Source organism: Dermochelys coriacea, chromosome 15 (assembly GCF_009764565.3).
Source record: "Dermochelys coriacea isolate rDerCor1 chromosome 15, rDerCor1.pri.v4, whole genome shotgun sequence".
Classification (NCBI taxonomy): Eukaryota; Metazoa; Chordata; order Testudines; family Dermochelyidae; genus Dermochelys; species Dermochelys coriacea.
Genome location: NC_050082.1, coordinates 20,180,837 through 20,202,272, shown reverse-complemented (window position 1 = coordinate 20,202,272; position 21,436 = coordinate 20,180,837). Strand labels below are relative to the sequence as shown.

The following is a 21,436-nucleotide window of genomic DNA, read 5'->3' as shown; positions in this document are numbered from 1 at the left end:
CGTTTTTCACTCTAATTTACTCTGCTCTACTCGGTCCCTGCCTCAGTGGACGTCAAGTCAGTCACTGTAATGGACTGTTTAGCTCACCAAGCTGATGTCACACTCTAGATTAAGTCACTACATAACAGCACATGCCCAGTGTCTGACAGAGTTTGTTCTCTGAAGTCTCTCTGCAGTGCAAAACAAAAAGCAAAAGCCCAGAAAAGTCAATATGTAGGTATGGTGACCAATTCCACTCCAGTACAGCTTCTCTCATGAAATGGAACCCACAGTCCCTAGTTAGATAGGAGAGAGAAAAACTAGATCTCCTCTTATGCCACAATCCAGGTGGATAGCTCAGGGACCTAAGAGAGTACATCTACACTACAGCATAGCCGTGGCTGGCACAGGCCTGGAGATACTGTGCCGTAGGTTTTTTATTGCAGCGTAGATAACAGAGGTGCAGCAGTCTAGTCACATGCTATCAACTGTAAAATTGGGATCTAAAATAGGATGGGAAGTGGAGGGACATTGTCCTGGTGCAGAACAAATCCTATAATTATTAATGGGATACCACCCTCTCCCCTCCAGTTTCTCCTGGAGAAACCCCTCTATCAAAAGAGCATAGGGTTTGGCAAAGGTACAAAACCCCATTATGGCCAAAGAAAATGACAAGAAGGCTATACCCTAAAATGCCTGAATTTCCAGCTCTGCATGAGTGATGCCCTGGCATCCTCCTCCCTCCTGTATGAATCAAAAGCAATCCTTGAAACCAGAGCCTTCTCAGAAACAGTGTTGTTTTAGCTTTGGGTAAGTAAATACACTCAAGGACTACTAATAATTCACATTTTTAGAACGCAGAGAAAGCAAGGTAACTCCTGTGTTTTTCTGCCCTCCGGAGCACACCCAAGTAGATTTGGTCTTTTATTGTAGAATCATTTATTTCTCCGAGTTATTAGAGAGCTTATTAAAAAAAATGAGCCAGTTTCCCCTTTCCGATTCTTTTCCTCATATTCCTAAACAATCATTTGACTCCGAAAGTTTCTTTTCCTCCGGAAGAGACTCCTTTTTTCCTTCTGATTAGAAAAGCATTAAACCTTAACAGAAAGTCACCTTACTTCCCTCCACCCCCCCAAAAAAAGGTTACATTCCTGTCAGTAAATAAAAATGAAAACTCCAGCATTGGCATTTAAGAAAGAAAATTCTCATTTCATCAGATAAACATTACTTGCCGCTTCTGCAGTGAGCAGGTACCGGGGAAAGCTCAATAACATGTATTCTGTATGTCAACATGAGTTTTCAGAGTTCCTTTGCCGCATCTCAGGTACACACAGAGACACCCCTCATGCGGTTATGGAGCAGGGGGCATTGTTTCATTACCTGGATCACCACCTGGAAACCTCATGACATTCTTCTGAAAGTAACTAGCTGAAGCCAAAGAATAGGATGTTGATTTTCTGTTCATGGAGGTCACAGCACACCTTTATACTCTGTGTTGACGTGTAGCTACACCATCTAGGAGCAGGCCAAGTGATGTTCCTTTCTGCTCCTCCTTTGCTGCAATGAGGGAGTAAAGATACTTTCTGCTGTCTGTGAAGCAGCTGTGTGCAGTCAGTTTCTCTTGCTGATAAGTAGGAGGATGGGATCAAGGCTCCTCCCACTTTCCAGGGCTCCTCCCACTTTACATCTCCTTCCTTCCCATAGGATGGGGAGTGGCAGGTGAGTGGGCGCTGCTATCTCCAGCAAAACAGTTACTCCCCAACTCAGATTGCAAGGGGAAGGGGTTGCTTACTTCTCTAGGTACTTGACATGGTGACTACATGCCTCCAAAAACAAGCATTAGGGAAGGAGGAGTTAAATGGAAGAGTAGAAGATCATCAAGGAAGGGTACTAAAATATCTTTAATATGGCTTTTCAGAACAAAAGCCTCACTTGTCATATAGGAGAGGAACTAAGCCTGTGACACAAAGGGAGTGGCACAATACAGCATGGTCTAGTCTCCGCTCCTTGCGGAATTTTATTCAAGAAACATGTTGGATTAAAAAGAGGCAGCTCTGTCCTTGATTGCTCTTTATTTTCTTTTTGTGGCTGAATCTCTAGGTAGAGCCTATGCTACTGTCTGATGTAACTGGGACATTTGCAAACAATCTCAGTCTCTCCTGCTGCCATGCAACTGTATCATTCTGACACACCCTTTAAAGCCAAAACCAAGACATTGACGCTTATGTTTGTGATTTAGAAGGCTTACTGAGCACTTTCCGAAATTAATGGTCCCAAGCAGTAAGCATGCCGAGATACCAATCCATTAAGGGCACTGCTAGCAGCTCATTTTTTTAAAAGGAATGGATGGAAACTCCTATGACAGCTGAATTGGTTGAGGTTTGTTTGGTTTTGAAGTACTGTGTAATGCAGACAGCATCACATCCCCTGATTGCTTTGTCCAGACCGGGACTTTGCTCTCTTGGGCTGCACACAGTGCCTGCATGGGGTGTGCCTCAAGCTGTGGGCTAAAGCGCCAATAATTTCTGGACCAGATTCTTGGTGGGTGTAAAAACCAGTGCAGCTCCATGTACAGCAATGGATGACAAGAGGCTTAACTTGAATGATTTACACCCGCTGAGGATCTGGCTCCGTGTGACCAGCATCCTAAGTAATGTACACACACTGTACTTGCTACACCCAAACCCTGCCAGGGCGTTTGATCTGGGGGTAACTGGTAGATCTGTTTGTTAGTGAATTTTAAGTGCTTGTTAAAACAAGACACTCCTACTCCAAAGTTGAGTATAGAAAAAGAAAAAACCACCAACCCCCCCACAAACCCATATATACATACAACTACTCACCAGATGTGTCTCTCTTCATACAAACCCATGTGAAAAATTAAAATCCATCAGTAGGAAAAATTATAAAAAAAACCAGGAAATTCTGGAAACAAATATACAAGACAGAATCCCAGTTTCCAGGAGAATTTGAAGAGTGAGGCTTCAAAGTTTGTTTAATTTCAAAGTGCTTAAAAGCCTTTTGTAAAATACGCTGCGACTGGGATTTATTTTGAAATTAACTGGACATGCTTCTGCAGTGTTTGTTTTCCTAGTCAAGGGCTGGAACGTTTGATGCCATCAAATCAGAGGAAGGGCTTGGGGATTCCAGGCAAAATGGTGATGAATTGGATAGGGAGCTGTAGCTCACGAAAGCTAATGCTCAAATAAATTTGTTAGTCTCTAAGGTGCCACAAGTACTCCTTTTCTTTCTGTGGATAGGGTTATGTGTACCACTGCCCTCTGTTGGCTAGAATCAGAACTGCTCCAGCATGCTCACATTCTCCTTTAGCTTAAGTGCCAGGGGTCTGTGCTTTTGGAACACAAAACCGTGAGTTCTATTCCCACTTTCTCTATACAGTTTCAGTGGTGACAGCTAAAAGATGTGTCGGTCTCGTATTCCAACAATTTAGTAGTTCCTTGAATGAAGGGCATAATACCTCAAAAACCATGGTCCTGTCCAAAACAGCCTCTGACATGACAGCATATTGTGTTTCAAGACAATAAAGAAACCATCCCTATGGTAATTGGGAGTGAAAAAGCATTCCAACTACAAAATAATTTGAAAGCCGTTGTGCTGCTTAAAAAGGAACCAGTCATGACAAAGTTCCTAGATGGTATTTGTTACACTTATAGTCTGCCTCTTCCTTGGGTAGGAATCATTAAGAGTCTCATATTAAGAAAAAAAAAGCTTAGAAGTCCAGCAGGAGTGGACTGATCTAATATTTGAATCAGGCATCTCTGCTGCAGCAAAATCAGCAGCCTTTCTGCATCATAGCCAGTCTCCAACCCAGCATTCCCATCTAGCTGATGCAGAAATTCTTGTTCTTTCATTTGTTTAATCCCATTTAGAGGATTTTAATGTCACTTTTACTAGTCTCTGTGCACACACAATTAACAGACTTTAGCTAGTAATGCTGCTGCTGGGATACTGTCTGGTAACACATGAAGTAATCACATAACTCCAGTTCGGGCACTCCATGTAACTGATCCAGGAGTGAGGGGGTGCAGGGCGGGGAGGGAAGGGAAAGGTGCTTTAGTTTCAAGATGCACTTCTGAATCTCCAAATCCTTCAGAATCTCAGTCCATTTTCTCTTGCTCAACCTTGATTTCCTAAATGCAATCTTAGACTATCTTGGGAGTCTCTAAACATGCCACCCTGGGGGGGGGGGGGGAGGCTTTACTTCAGACTCTGAGTATCTTCCCTGAAGCCTCCTGTCTAAAGGTATTGAGACGCTGCCATCCTTCCTTTCACTCCTTAAATGAAAATGAGATTTTTGTCATAAATATATCTCAGGAATGCCAGCTTCTATGGCTCATAAGTTGTATGGTATTAGGCAATCCCAAACATTCAAAAGCGAGAGTCAGGTTCCCAAAATCGTAAGACTGGTTTTAAAAAAGCACTAAGTGATTTTAACATATAAATTATATTATATTTTACAGTCTTTATTTATATAAGGGGACTGTTGCCCCCTTACTAACATTCAGTGGGGGGTGTTTTGGTTGCTAGCTCCCAGTACTAAAAGAGGAAGGATCTATGGGAAATCAGGACCCTGAGACTGACAGCCCCCAGGAACAATGGGGAGAGGCCAATGCTTCAGGTCAGCCTGAATGATAGGGTGGGCAGGCTAATGAGGGAGTCAGGAGGCCAGGGAGGTCCTGTCCTCCGTGTGAGATGGATTTGCCTGGGTCAGACAGAGTGGGTCCAAGCTAAGGAGAAAGCAGGGGCCTGAGCTGAATTGGGGAGCAGGGCCTCCAGATCCAGAGAGAGCAGACCCTGTGCTGGGAGCAGAGCTGCAGCCCCAAAGCCAGAGGCAGAGCCCAGAGAGAGCAGACTTGCCCTGGAAGCAGAGCTGCAGCAACCAGAGCCAGAGGGACCAGAAAAGCAGCCCAGGAAGCAGGTCAGTGCTGGGAGCAGAGTCACAGAAGAAGCCCACAGAGGAGACCTGTCCTGGGAGCAGAGCTGCAGCAACCAGAGCCAGAGGGGCTAAAGAAGCAGCCCAGGGAGCTGGAGACAGAGCAGCAGCAGCGCAGAGACAGAGTGGTGGAGCTGGGGCTGGAGCAGTCCGGAGCTGGGTGCGGTGAGCAGCTGGGGAGAGCGAGGGGGATCCTGGGCAGCAGGCCCAGCACAGGGAGATGCCTCAGCCAAGAGGCTCTGCGGGCCAGGCTGGATCGTAACCCCGACAGGGCGGGGGCGACACTGGGAAGAAGGGTCCTACCACTTAGAGTCTGAGAGCGTGTGGCCACCACCAGAGCGAGTGTCCAACCCACAGCAACCCTGCAGCACAGCCAGGGCCTGAGCAGGAGGCCTGGGACTTGCAAAAAAGAGACTGTGAAGTGCCCTGACGTTCCAGAGACACTGTTTGTGATGTTCCCTGCCACAGAGCGGGGTGATGTGTTTCCTTTAACCTTTCCCATTTTTCCTTATTCTTTTTAAAATTAATTGTTGATTAAATAACTTGCATTTGCTTTAACTTGTATGTAATGGTCAGTGGGTCAGAGAAGTGCCCAGTGCAGAGAGAGGACCCCGGAGTGGGGACACACTAGCCCCTGTCCTAGGTGAATGCAGCAGGGTTGGGGGTCGAGCCCCCCAGGAATCCTGGGCCCAGCCCTGTTGGGGTTACAAGGATTCTGCCAGACAGGAGCCCTCAAGGACAGCCCTCAAGGGCAGGGAGGCCACTGGGTAAAGGAAGTGGGGAGCGAGGACTCAGATCCTTTCACTAGCCCACTTCACCAGGGTAGTGCAGAAGCCAGGAAAGTTCCTCACAATAGCGGCACTATTCCCCCGCTTACATTTTATTTTCTACTTTGAACCTTTAGGGTTCAAGTTTAAAAGCTTTTCTCTGCAACCTTGAAGGCTAAAGCCTTACTTTTAAAGAAAATGAAAGCTGAGATTCTCACATAAAATCATATGACTCCAGGAGCTGGGGACTCTGGTGTCTGGAGTCTGGTGACTGTAAACAACAATCACCACAATACAATCATTGTAATTAGCAATGTTGAGCTACAAGTGAGTGAGCATCCCCCTTTTCCTCCAACTCCCTGAAAAAGGAGGAAGAATGGAAGCAGTTGACTCAGGAGGTGTGCTTCTAAGTCACAATGTTCTCTAGACCCGCTGCTGGGACAGGGTACAGTCCCATGCCTTACTCAGAGACATGCACAACCACAGCTCAGCCCTAACTGCAAAGTATACATTTCATGGTAAGTAAAGAGGCTTGGTACAATTTGATATTTATAATTTTGACAATTTTTTTAAAACCCTTTTATTTACATGTGCACACCCGTGGAAAATTACAGAGGGATCAGACAAGTATTTAATGACAGATTCTGACCTGCAAAAAGTTGCAGCTTCATCACAGTTACAACACAAATCATTACTACATATTACAATATGCAAATAAGTATCTTTAAATCAAACTAAGAGGTTCTAAAGCAGCATTTTTCTCACTTTGCCTATCTGTAAAGGTCACTTACACTGATGAAACAAATTTCATCGCTCATGTGTAGTTAAAATGATGTTTACCAACATTTACTGATAAAAATATCTTCCAAACCTAAATATAAAACATAACCTACTGTGTATTTCCAAGGTTTTTGGTACATTTTGTTTTGGACTCCTTGATTTGCACAAAAAATGAGAAGCAACTCTATTGTATAGCATTAAGAAAACATTTGCTCATGAGTCTTTAGACAAGCCATTTGAAGTACTCCATGGAACTCCAGCTAGCATGCATACGTGTTAATGTTAATAAGGGAATTGTTAGAGGCTTATCCATATCACTCAAGATAGATTATTGAAAATCTCAATTTTCTAGTCTCCTAGATCCACTGCATGTTTTTTTTGAAAGCTCAAATTCCGAGACTCTACTTCTATTTATAGCAAAGATTAGGTGTCCCACTAAATGACTCTAGCAATAAAGGAACTTCACTGGTTCCTGTTTAGCAGCACAATGGTTTTCAAATTATTTTCCAGTTGGAATGCTTTTTTGCTCCCAGTTACCATAGGGACTGTTTCTTTATTATCTTGGCAGCATATTGTGGTTCGTGTCAGAGGTTGTTTTGGGCAGGACCTCGCTTTTCTGGTATTATGCCCTTCATTCGAAGAACTCTTAAGTTGTCAGAATACCAGACCCAGACATATATTTTAGCTGTCACTTTTTCCTTAAACTGTTCTGTAAAGTGTCCTGTGATGTTTTGCAGGCATAGTATAATTCAGACTGATGGATTGAAACTAGCAACCTGGGAAGCTGAGCACATGTCTAGTTATTCCTTTCATATTGGGTAATCTGTTCAAATCTAACCTAAACACTGGTAGAAACTTTGCCTATTTAGGCCATAAGCTCTTTGGGCCAAGAATATCATCCTCATTCCCATCTGTACACCTGGCACCTGGTACAGTGCCAGTGCTATAGAAAATCCCAAATAAAATAAACCATAAGTTTAAAAAAAAACTCCAGTAAAAACTTGAAGCCCCTTTTAAGATGAGACCTTTCTTGTGCTATACAAACACATAGTAAAATAGTACCCCTCCTATGAGGAGCTGATAGTCTGAATAGACACCAAAATGAGAAGTATGATCCTCTTTTTACAGATGGGGAACTGGGGCACGGAAAGATTATTGGTCATGTTTTCAGAATTGCTGCTCACCCACCAGCCCCCTCTGTTTCCAACAGAGAACACTTTTGGAAGTCTGGCCATAAGTGACTTGACCAAAGTCACAGAGCAAGTCTGTGGCAGAAAGAAGAAATTAACTCTGATCTCCTGAGTCCCAATCCATGGTCTTAACTACACAGTAATACAACACATAGCCCTCTACATCTGTAGATCTCAAAGCAATTTACTAAAATGGTCAGGATCATAATCTCCCCTTAACAGATTGGAAAAGTGAGGCAAATGGAGGCAAAGTGACTTGTCAAGGTCACTCAGGAAACCAGGAGCAGAGCCAGGAACTGAATGCAGGTCTCCTGAGTCCAAGGCCAATTCTTGCCAATATTAAATATAAAGAATATCTTTCCGGGGTAGTTTGGAGTTTTATGTGCTTAGTATGACCTCCACTAAAAAGAATTGTTCTGTGTTTTCTTTATAGATGCCATACCAGCATGGCACAATATACTGCCTAAATATATATTTAAAATATGTCAACTGTGTCTTAATATACTAGGATGTTTGCAAATTATCTGATATTTTAAATTTTTGCAACGTCAAATATTTCAAATAGACATTTCATGCAACAAATCTCACATGTAGCGTATGGATAATGTAGCATTACTCCACATGAGCGGTCACGAGGAGTACAGCAAAAAGCTGTACAAGCTTCCCAACTTCACAAGAGTCTGCATTCACAAGGGTAAGGCAGCATGATGAAGAGCCTAGAAAAGGCACATCTCACAGGCCAGGCAGATAGGAACTGACAAGCAGCATGCATTTGCCTTAAAGAGTCACACCAGCTGTGCTGATTTGTCCATCAGCCAGCCTCTGTGAATATCCCACCCCTACTTCACTTTGCCTTCCAAGGGAGACTACTCATTCCCTTATGTAAATCAAGACAGAAATGACTCTCAAATATAGATCCTCCCATCTTAGTTTGCTTTATGGCTGATTGCTTTAAGCACTCCTCAGGCCACACTAAACATACAGATAAATCAGGGCAACAGTAGGTATGTTCAGACGATACTTTAAAGCATCATCATATTAAGCCACTCTCTGGTCCAGCTACCAGCATATGTATGTACTTAACCCAGAGACAGGTAGAGGGGGATATTGTTCAGTTGCTCAATATAAATTATTCCATGATGTGCTTGTTTGCAATTTATTTTACGCTTAGTCACCTCATCTGAGAGAAAAATCCATTGTCAGGTCAAAATGTAACAGGTAAGTTTTCACACAGACTGTGTGCTCAATATCACATCTACCTTAGATAGTTCCATATTGTGAAGCCCTTACTTGCAGCTGTTACTTACAAGAAACTTCTCGTTGCCTAACCTGCATGCCCTACGAATGCTTGTATCAGCACTGATATGGTATTACTACCGCAAACACAAAGGCATTTCTGATTATTAACATTTATATTGCAATAGCACCCAGAGACTTCAACCCAGTTACTGCCCCATTGCACTAGGTACTGCACAAACATATAGTAAGTGACAGCACCTGTCCCAAAGAGCTCTCCTTACTAATTTTAGTAATTTAACTAAATGTGGTCTAGTTACTGGGGGCAAAATTCATCCCTGCATAGAGAACCCGAGAAAGACCCTGGGCCATGAACTACTTCAGATCCAGGGCACAAGTTTACATACACACTCTCCCACCCACCCACCACAGGCAACTTGAGTTTGTTTAGGGTTGAAAGCGTGCTTTGCAGCTCAGCCCAGCTGGAAAAAGCTAGTATCCAATGGGATGCTCTTGCATAGTCCAATGCAAGCTTCATTGAAGTCTAACTGAAAGCAATTAGGCTGACTGAGATGGCATGGACTCTTAACTGGATCATTAGAATGGTTAAAGGGGAGTTGCTGAGAGCTAACATTACTAATTGAAAGTACAAAGTTTTACTAACGGAAAGTCTCTCATTACCTGTCCTAGTCACAATGAGAAATTTGCTAAATTAGTGCCTGGGAGTGGAAAGACCCTTGGGACTGTGAAAGAACACAGAATTTCAGCCCAAAATGATTTTTAAGGGGACTATACCCACCCTGAAAATGGCGATTTATAGGCAACAGACGTTTAACTTAAACCAATGGCCTGATCCTAGAATCCTTGTGTAACCCATGCCAGATTCTGTGCTGCGCCTCTCAAGACATGATGCACAAAAGGCCCCAAGGAGACAACACAGGAGGCTTTAAGCCTCCCAGATTCTGGGCCATTGTGTCCAGTTCAGCTGTAGCATAAGTTAAAGCAGCCATAAGGGTTTCCCTAGCTTATAACAACCTAGGCTGCCTATGGAATTGATCAGTCTATCCCCATCCCAGTCTTGTACCACTCCTGGTATAGGGATACCAAAAGCTGCAAGGGGGTGCCCTATGCTGTCCCAGTGCTGGGGGAGTTACCCTGGATGCTATTCTGCTTCTCAACCCATCCCATGGCCTCTGTACACCACTGGAATAGCCTAGAGGGTTCTGATTTAATAGGGTTTTTGAGTGCTCAAGGAATGCCAATGGATCTCCCAAACTGCATTACTAGTCACCAGTGTAGAAAACAAAACTGGCATTCAAACTGTAACTTTTCATTGGTCTAGGAGGTAGACCCCATACAATTGTTATCTCATCAAATCAAGTTTGGGATTTGCATAAATGACCTCCCTTAACAGAGAGTCAATGTTACTACATGCATCCGATGAAGTGGGTATTCACCCACAAAAGCTTATGCTCCAAAACATCCGTTAGTCTATAAGGTGCCACGGAACTCTTTGCCGCTGTTACTCAAGGGGAATTCACTGTCATAATCACTAAAATACACCCTCAAGGAAATCACGAGTTGAGGCAACATTCACATTATTTCACATGCTATGCCATCCCAAGGATGTATGGGGGGCGGGAGGGTCAAACCCTTGGCTTTTCCATAGTAAGATGAGGGCTTCACTGGCATCTCAGTAATTTGTAGAGTGAAAGAGGTGCACAGTACAAAATTTCTTGCAAATGGATGCTCAAGGTTTCAAACTGAATCTCATAAAAAACAGATAATAGAAGAGTCTCTCTCAAATTCATTGCTAGGATTGTCCTGAATGATTGCAGGTAGGATGCAGAGCATCTCAAGTATTCAGCAATATCACTGGTAGTAATGAGAGAATTATAGCTACATTCCTATACTTCATTGATATTAATATAAGAGGTGTTCTACACCGAAGGAGTCAATAAATAAGACAACCTTCTCTGGACCAAGTATGGCAAAAATCAAATTTAAAATTACAAAGTGTACAAGCACTAAGTGAGATGCATATTGGTAGACACTTACCTAGCTAGTCTCACATACATTATTCTTGAAGCATGTTAAAACATTCTTTAAGCACTCCAGAATTGCTAAGGTTTCCTTTATTTTTCTCTCTTATAACCTCTAGTGCTAACCTGGGGAACTTTGTTTATACAGCAAGCATAACCAATGAATTCTTATCTACAGTGTGATGGTAAACTAAGGGTACCCAATTCTATTTGTGCATCTGATCTTTAAAAATAAAAACAAGTTGATTAAGGTTAATGAGTCAAATAGTTTTGCACCTGGTTTCATGACTAGTGGGTAACATTCTGTGCTTTTTGTCCTAGGCAATAAATAAACTGACCCAAGGCTATTCCTAAAAAGAACAGAGGAATGAGAATGGATAAATTGCTTAGGAAGAAGTACTGCTATCCCTACCTCTCTCAAACCTGGCATCATACCTAAATCACAGCTTTTCAGAACATTCCGATGATGGGTTTTTGTTTGTTTTTAAATCACTATTATTTCCAGTACCCAGACAGCCCACACCCGAAAATGCAAAAAAGGTGAGAGAAAAGCTATTCTATCTCATGAGAAAGTATATTTTCTTTAGCTTTGCAGTCCTTTTCTACTGGTTTATATGGCCAAAATTCTCAACTCGAGAAAACTGGCATAGTTCTATGACCTCAATGGGGCTATGACAAGTTCAACCATCTGAGGATCTGGCTTATAATGTTCCTGTCGTTTGGAAAAGCATTAGAAAAATTGGCTTGTATCAAAAGAGAGAGGTAGTGGTATTACAACACTGTCTCAAAACCCAGCTGCAATAGCCCCACCTGTGCTATGCATTGTTCAAATAGATAAACACTCCCAGCCCTACAAAGCTTACAGGACAGGAGTCACATGGCAGGTCAGTGGCAGTGCTGGGATTAGAGCCTGCCTTGTGCCCTAGACCATTCAAACTCTGGCACTTTGCCCATTGCTACTGCAGACTGCATATTGTAATGAACAAGATACTATTTACTCCACAGTACAGAAGCTTAGAAATCAAAGTGGAAAAGAAAAGGATTAAAAAAAATAAAGAGAAAAAGAAAAAAGTGATAATGAATTAAACGAGCGAGCAAGAACTAAACAATGCCATGTCCTTTTAAACAGAGATTTGCATGAGGGGTCTGAGCCAACATCTACTGAATTAAACTGAAGGACTTTAATGGCCATTAGATCAGGCCCAAACTGCAGATGGAAGCAACTCTCTTCTAGGAAATCCAGAATTCCATTAATTTCCAAATACTGTCCGGGTGCACAGCATATGAATAATTTTTGAAATCTTATCGACTCACCTCACTCATCTCCATGAGCCATTCACATCAAGACAGCTGCATGAAACCTTTCATTTCAGTGACATATACAAAACTCACCTCCTGCTCAAAACAGATTTGCAAATACAGTAACAGTCTTAAACTACCAGTATTGCAGGCTTGAATTTTACTAGGACTAATAGCTAAATCAATAAAGCAATTTTAATTTGATTCCCTTGGAATAACTATTACAAATCATTGTCATGGACAGGCTGTAGTTCTCGCTTGCTTTGCTTTTTTTTTTTTTAAATTGCTTAATCCTTTAAAAAAAAGGAGACATATTTGATGGGTGACCATTCATAAATGAGCATGCAGCCTTGGACAAAACAGTTATGCAGGAGGCTAATTTATAAATGCATCTTATGTTAGATAGAAATCAGAGTTGCAAATGATGTTAATGCATTCAGAAATATAGAAGGATTAGGAATCCTATTTCTTAAAGTGTCACTGTACAAAAGGCATTATGGGGTTCCATGTTGATCTCGGTGACATTCTGAACAGATTTGCTTTAAAACTGTTCTCACTATCAGCCTTGTACATTTAACCTGGAACCTAAGCAAGGTTCTACTCTTCTCGTAGATCATAGCCAGCAGCCCTCACCAACCTGAGGTGTATTAGAGGGCAGGGGAGTGCAGCAGAGTTTGTCAGCTCTAGTGAAGAATAAAGAAATCTTTGCCAAGTAACTAAGCTGACTGACCTATAGAACGGTAGGGAAGTAATTGGAACTGCTGATTGACAAAAACATGAATGTCTGATTCACAAGAAATGGGCTAGATTTGTCACAATCTTCCACTGTGGCAACAGCAACATGGAAGATGAAAGACATACCTCTCACCAGCTGGTGGAAACACAGATTGGAATCCAGAATATAGAGCTGATACCAGCCTAGGCAACCCCCCCCCCCAAACTCTGAATGTCCCTGAAGCTAGGGATGTAAAAGTTTAACCAGTTAACTAATAAGCAGTCTTAATGGTTTCGGTTAACGACGAAACCCCGCTGCCAGCCGGAGCCCAGGAGTCTGCTGCTGCCTCGGGGGGCAGCATCCGGGAGGGATTCCCATGCGCCGGGAGGGATGGGGGGGTGCAGCACCCCCTGCACCCATAGTTCCCCAGTTAAAATGTTTAACTATGTAAACTGATACAATTTTAATCGGTTACATGGTTTTTTTCTTTTAAACCGCTATTTACATCCCTATCTGAGGCCAGTACATCCAGGGGCTTATCTTACCTATATTTAGGCCCATGACAGGTGTATCCCACATCATTCCCTCACCTAGTAGTTTGGCCAGAATTGACTTGTGCAGCAACTCCAGTGCTGCCCAAATCTCAAGGTAAAAAATTGCTTATTAACTCTCACAGGAGACTTGACTAAGAGGGAATATTAAATCTGTAAGTGAACAATTGGTTCACTGAAAAGTTTCTCTCTTGTTCCACATCTGACTGTTCTGGGGGGGGAGGTGTCTCTGACTTCTCTACCTTCTGATCTTTTCAGCACACAGCCAACTTGTGGAACTCATTGCCAGAGGATGTTATGATGGCCAAAACTAAACAGGGTTCAAAAAAGAACTAGATATTTCATGGAGGATATGTCCATCAATGGCTATTAGCCAGGAGGGTCAGGGATGTAACCCCATGCTCTTAGTATCCCAAGCCTCTGTTTGTCAGAAACTGGGAGTGGATGACAGGGGATGGATCACTCTATGATTGCCTGTTCTGTTCATTCCCTCAGTGGCCAATGCCAGGTGCTTCAGTCAGAAGACAGGATATTTGGCTAGATGGACTATTGCTCTGACCCAGTATGGCCATACTTATGTTCTTCCTTTTCTTAGATCTAGACTTGCATCAAACAGAGTGTGGTTTGCAAGAACTCTCCAGCTGTTTTCACTAGAAAGCTGAGAGAGAGAACCACACAATTTGTTAAAGCCAATATTTAAAAAGGCCAAAATTTCTACCACTGACCTACCTTCTGCAGTTCTCTCTAGTTGGATTATCTGAGACAAAAGATAAACAGGAAAGAATATAACTTTGCAGAAGGTCAAAGCACAAGTTGGTGGAATTGTGACTCACAAAATAGAACAATTCAGAGTCCTCCCCTCCTATTCACTTTTTAGAATTGTATCTGCCTGTGTCATTGCACTGCAAAATTAACTTCCCATTGGCTCCACATGCTGCACTTGGCCAACATAACCAGAGCATAATCATGATTCATGTGTTTTTAAGGATGTTCAGTCATGGTGAGGGATATTAGCACATGAATATGAGATCTTTCCTTTCATCCCTCTTTTGGTGGTCCCCCCCCCCTTCTCAGAGAGAGAGATGGAATTGGTTCTTCCTGGGATCTCATGCTGCTTCTCTTCATTTAATTCCTAACAAGGTTCAGTGCATAAAGTTTCCTTACGTCACAAATGGGGTGGAGCAAGCCCATTTGTATGAGGAGAGCATGTCAGAATAGCAAATTTTGTTTGGTTAAAATAATACTATTTAGCATTTATATCACTTTCCCCCACCCCCTCAGAGCTCTCAAGCACTATAATAAGGCCAGTAAACATCATTTATAAAAAAGGCAAGTGAAGTGCAGAGAGGCAACACAATTTCTTGAAGATTGTATGGTGAATAAGCTGTAGAACAATAAATGGAACTCAGAGATCCTGACCCCCAGCCCCATACCCTATACATTGTGCCATGCTGTCCCCCTCAAGCAAAGGCAAAGTAGAAGTGGGAAAAAACAAACAAAACTCCACCCCAGAGTGGACACTTAGAGACATGATCCCTAGATCAGGATCCATTATGGGGTTTGACACAAATGGCCTCAAAATTGTGGGGGTCTATTTCCCATCCAAATGTTGTACAGTTTAGTCAGCATTCAAAATCTGGCCCGTTATTAAGGCAAATTGGAGATGTGAACTTGGTCTTATCTCATAAAGAAAGAGGCTGGAGTACTGTGTCCAGTTTTGGGCCCCACACTACAAGAAGGATGTGGATAAATTGGAAAGAGTACAGCGAAGGGCAACAAAAATGATTAGGGGTCTAGAGCACATGACTTATGAGGAGAGGCTGAGGGAGCTGGGATTGTTTAGTCTGCAGAAGAGAAGAATGAGGGGGGATTTGATAGCTGCTTTCAACTACCTGAAAGGGGGTTTCAAAGAGGATGGCTCTAGACTGTTCTCAATGGTAGCAGATGACAGAACGAGGAGTAATGGTCTCAAGTTGCAATGGGGGAGGTTTAGATTGGATATTAGGAAAAACTTTTTCACTAAGAGGGTGGTGAAACACTGGAATGCGTTACCTAGGGAGGTGGTAGAATCTCCTTCCTTAGAGGTTTTTAAGGTCAGGCTTGACAAAGCCCTGGCTAGGATGATTTAACTGGGACTTGGTCCTGCTTTGAGCAGGGGGTTGGACTAGATGACCTTCTGGGGTCCCTTCCAACCCTGATATTCTATGATTCTAGGCTTGGGTTGTAGTAGTGGAGGAGACGTAAAGACTGTCGGTTGTTCACAGCCTGAATGTTAAGTACGTTGTACAATAAAGGAGCAGGTGCAGGTATCCGTGCTCAGCATATCCTTTTACTCCATTTCTGGGCTGTGAACAGCAGTTTATTCTACCCAATTTATTTATTATACCATTCATCTATCCTTCCCTACAGGGACACATACATTTCCTCTTTCTCCTCATCGTTACAGGAAGAGAAGAGAAGACAAACAGCGAATCTCACATAACAAGCAGCAAAAGATTACTGCACATAGGGAAACTTTCTGTGTCATCTTTTCCTTTACATGTTTCTGTCTAATGCTGAGCCCATTCATCTGTCCTGAGGCTCTCTCCACCTGTCACCCCCATCTTTCTCTAACATTCAAAGCGTAATTCCAAAGCAGAGCTACTCTATTTACTTAGAGCCAAAACGTGCATTAGTGAATTCATCCAACTGAAATGTGCTGTTGGATAATAGTAAGTAGACTAATGTAATGGTGAGCACACAAGGCCATTATTGAAGTTGTTGATTTGTTTGCATTACCACTTTGAAGTTAGCATAATTGTAATATGAGGAAACTGAAGAACACAGGAGTAACTTGGCTCTGAATGTCTAGAGCTGCATTTTTGCCATACATACATCTTATAACATCCATTTATTTAAACAACTGGACCTTTATGAAAAATCATAGCACTGTATTAGCATGTTAGACAAGACTATTTGCTTTGGGGATTCATTCAGCCCTCAGCAGGAAGTAGTGTGTAAGATTCACCATGCCAGGAGTAGCTCTAGGAAGTGATGCTAAGCACGGTACAGAGCAGTAGACAGTCCCTACCTTAAAGGGCTTCGGGTAGGTCTACCCCATAGCTGAAAGTGAGCCTCCCAGCCTGGGTATTCAGACTCGCATTAAAACACTAAAAATAGCTGTTTGGATACTGTGTTGAGTGCTAGTCACTCCAGCTGGAACCGGGGAGGTGGGCTTGAGCTCGGGTGGCTAGCCTGAGCCTCTGCCAGGGCAGTAATGTCCACACCGCTATTTTTAGCGTGAGGCTCACTAGCACAAGTCTGTCTACATGGACTGGGAGGCTTGTTGCAAGCTGCAGTGCAGACATGCCCTTACAATGTAGCTAGCCAAGACAAACACAGGGTAGGTGAAGGGCTAGAACGCACAGGAAGAGTTAACAATGCAATGGCAGCAAATGCCATGTTAGCTCCACAGGTCTTTTCTATTTAATGGTGCGGGGGGAGGGGGTACTTAGAAGGGGGGGGTCAACTAACTGGAATGGGAAAGTAAGAGGGGTAACAGGGACAGAGCAGGAAGTGGAAGAGAAGGAGGAGGCAGTTGGAGCAAACAGCCAGTCAGCACAAGGCACAGAGAGTCCAGTCAAACCTGTAAAATGTTCCTCAAATCGTCAAAGGTCTTTGCTTTAGCTGCTTCTGTGCCTACCTGCTCTCTGCAGTTTTAACCCAAAGTCACAGGAGAGTAGAGGTCACCGCCACCTGGGTCCTGTTGCCCCCAGAGTGGGGGAGTCTCTTCATTGGGTCCAGAGGTTTGCTGGGAAAGGGGGGAGGCCCTGACTGGGCACCATTTTCTCCCCCTCCCCCAGTGCAGCAGTTTTTGCTTTGCTATATTACAGTAAGAGAATAAGTACAACCTCAGTTAAATGTTCACATGCTATGGTTGTGAGTGAATACCTACACCGAGCCTACACCTAAAACTTAGGTTGACATAGCTACATTGCATAGTTAAGCTGACCTAAGCCTCAGTGTAGACACCACTAGGTCGATGGAAGAATTCGTCTGTCAGCTTAGCTACTGCCTCTTGAGGGGTTGGATTTACTACAGCAACAGAAAAACCCTTTCCATAACTGTATAATAAGTCTCTACAGTACAGTGACACAGCTTAGACAGGAGAAGAATAAAGAGCTAAATTCTACTCACAGTGAAAGGTACAGTCCTTTTAGCCTCAATAGAGTTATGCCAGCTTACAGCACAGCTGAGTTAGCCCTCATCCAGCTTTCACCAGCTGTCCCCTTTTACTGCAACTAGCCTGGTGCAGTTTTCTCCCATTCTGCCAATAATCATTTAGTTCTGTGTCTGGTGGTTTCTTGTTATGGCTCCAGCCAGGTCATTCGTTGCCTCTCTGCTTCCAGGGCAACAAAAAGCATCTGATGTCCTAGGGAGTCTTATGTGCCCAGCAAAGGGTCAAGAGTCCTAGGCTCCCACAGGGTCTTGACCTCTTTTCTCTAAGGTCCTTACTATCCCCTCTGCTGCGGATGGCAGGGGATCCCAGACCCACCCAATCCTCTAGGTTTTAGCCCAGGGATCCTGTATGAAGCAGCTGAAACCAGTTCCTCCCAATCCTTTGTTGCTTCCTTTCTTATCTCTCCTATAAGCTTTTCCCAGACTCATAATCTGAATCTCCCACTCTGGAAGTCCAGTTCCTGAGTATCTTCTTACCAGTCTGTTGCTAAAGGAGTCCTTTCTTAGAAAACCCTCTAGCAGCTACAGCTGTGCTTTGATCCTCAGCCTTTATATCCCCCCAGCTGTTACCAGTCCAGCAATTAGCCTCAGTTAAGGCAACAGCTAATTTCCCAGTTAACCCCTTAGTGGATGGAGTAGCATGGGGAATACACCCCATGTTAGGCCCATTGAGGGTTTTGGAGATTGATTAGTGTATAAGACTGAGAAACATAGTAGATGTTCAATTAAAGATTAAGGATACATTTGTCAATAACAGATAAGTGACACAGAGCCAGATTTTCACTGGTACTTTCGTGCCAAAAGATTCAGACAGGCACCTACTGGGACTTTTAAAAGCACCCAAGCAGGTTAGGCACCTAAGTCCCATTGTAATCATTGGGAGTTAGGTGCCTAAGACTTTTGAAAATCCAGTTAAGCACCTATCTGCATGTTGAAGTGCCTAAATATTTTCAAAATTCCCTAAATGACTTAAGGGGCTAACTGCCATTGATTTTCAATGATACTCTCAGTTGCCAATGTCTTTTTGAAAATGGGATTTAGGTGCACAAATCACATAGACACTTTAAAAATTTTACCCTAAATCTCTTCAATTATTTTGAAAATTTTTACCAACAGTCTCCTGTTGATCTGCGGATACTGGCAAAATTATACAAGGCAAGGCAAAATTACTCACCCCAAATTACTTGGTATGAGAAAAATACATCCCACTCCTTAAATTACTGACAGTGCTGCTATCTTTTCTTTAAAATTATGCAATCTGAAAAAAACATCCAGGAGTTTAGTAATGTAGATAAAACTCCCCTCTTGTTTTCCTCCCCCGCAACACAAAATCTGAAGGGTGACTATTTTTGCCAGCCCACTTTAAGGGTTGGAGGAGGTACTCAGTGAGTACTCAAAAATATATATTTATGTATGTGTGTTGGTATCTATATCTACATATCAAGTATATTAACCACACTGGATTAAGTTCATGGAGTACAGGTCTATCAATGGGTATTAGCTAAGATGGTCAAGGACACAATCCCATGCTTTAGGTGTCCCTAAACTGCCAGAAGCTGGGTGTGGACAACGGAAGATGGATCACTCAATAATTGCCCTGTTCTGTTCACTTTCCCGGAAGCATCTGACATTAGCCATTGTCAGAAGACAAGATACTGAGCTAGATGGACCATTGGTCTGACTTCATATGGACATCCTTATGTTCTTACATCAACAGAAAGAGACTATGAGTGTTCTCGTCCACCTACAAATGTGACCTGGAATAAGAAAATCAAGTGATATACTTTCTAGTACTGAAAATTCTGCAATCAGAACATATCAGACAATTCAGTTGATGGTGGACAAAATGGAAGAGAATCCAGCTCATCCTCCCATGCCCAATGTTGGCTCTTCTTTGAAAACATTAGGGGGAAAAGGTATGTATTTTGTATATAAAGCAGAGTAAACAGATGTGCTGCAAAGCCACCCAAAGAGCTATTCTGTTGAGTGGGAACATGTCATTTTAGTATAGTTACTTTTCTGACTGTAACTGTAGTTCAGAAGACAAGGGGTAAAGTCTGAAGCATATATACTTTTAGATCTTTTGTGTTTCTCTCTCTCTAGATAGATACCGGTAGATTGATAGATAGATAAAGTGGGCTTTTGAAAATTGTAAATTCACATCAACAAGTCACTTCAACACACAATGCTTGTAAATAGACAAGTTAAAAAATGCAGTTTTACGTGTCCCACAGCTGAGAATATCTGGTGATGCACTTTTGGTTCACTGCTAATTAACTTGTTTCAATATAAATGTAAGTATAAACAATACATAAGCTTAAGAGGCACAACCGTTAAAGTAACAAGTGACAACTCGCTTGCATGACACATAAGCAGCACTGGGATTTGTCAATAATAGTCCTGATTCCTACACGCATTAGCTATCAAGAGGTCCATTCATTGTGCAAATGAAGCTCATCCATCCAGCCTTGTATTTTGCACAGTTCTATTATTGGATACTCATTCTGAGATCAACTGTGATTCATTTTTAGCTGATTTAAAGTTTCTTTCCAGCTACCAGTCAGAATTTAATTTAGACAAAGAGACTGCTGCTGGGACAGACTCTACGGCTATGTCTAAACTACTGGCTATGTCCTCAAAACTTATGTCACTCAAGGATGTGAATATTCTACCCCTGAACTGGAAACCACTTGATCTTACTTGCAGCATGAACTAATAGCCATGACTTCTAACAATGAGTCAGACTTTAAAATCTAACAGTAGCTGTTAAATGCAGTGGAAAGATAAACACATGAAGGAAATGCTGCTTTATTTTCACTAGTACAATACTCAGGAGACATTGCAATCTAAATTATTTGTCCCTAATTATTTCCAGTGTATTCAGAAAAGTGAAGTTGGAATTGTTATAATAAAATAATGATAAATACCTAGCTCTTATACAGCATTTTTCATCTATAGATCTCAAACTGCTTTACAAAGCAAGCCAGTATTATCTGTATTTTACAGATGGGGAAATTGAGGCACAGAGAGACGTGACTTGGCCAAAATCACCCAGCAGGCCAATGGCAGAAGTAGAAGTAGACCATAGGTCTCTTGAGTCCCAGGCTATTGCTCTCTCCCCTAGGCCATGCTATGGCCCACTTTATTTGATATCCTTCTCACTCTCAGCATGGCCATGCCATATAACCCGCAGCTATAAATGGCTCCTCACTGACAGACCTAGAGAATTCCCAGCAATGGAATGAGCATCAGGACTAAACTCCTTTCTCATGCTTGTGGTTGTCCCTCCATCCTGTGGTTGAGGCACATTGGTGGCAAAGGTTAGAGAAGCTTGCACTGTCCTGTCTCGTCCTGTAGGAGTTCTGCGGATAAAGAGATGACTGCTTTTTACAGGTGTCAGTTATACCCCTTTCACAAGTAACACAATCTCTCTTTTGAACAGAGCATGGAGGGTTGTTGTTTGGTTTTAAAAAACAGCCTCCATTTTAATTTCCTAAAAATGAACATTTTAATAACTGCATCATGTATGTGCTCACACACGCATGTAATCCAGTGGCCATAGGCTAAGATGGGTTGAAAATTTTCTGTCTAAATAGTTTTTCAGTGGATAATTGGGTTTTCAACTGAATAAGGTTTTTTTTTTCTAAAAAGTGTCTGCTTTCAGCAAAAAAATTCTGTAGAAAAATGGAGTGATGAAAAATCAAA

General features: G+C 42.5%; 1 long non-coding RNA gene across 1 annotated transcript in view; it reads right to left on the bottom strand.

Moving 5' to 3' along the window:
- LOC119843986 overlaps nt 1–18,237 on the bottom strand; it is a 146,497-nt gene extending 128,260 nt beyond the window's left edge. Inside the window, exon 1 of the long non-coding RNA XR_005289115.2 lies at nt 17,690–18,237. This is a non-coding gene — a long non-coding RNA (uncharacterized LOC119843986). The remainder of the gene's footprint in view (nt 1–17,689) is intronic.
- Between the last annotated feature and the right edge of the window lie 3,199 nt (nt 18,238–21,436).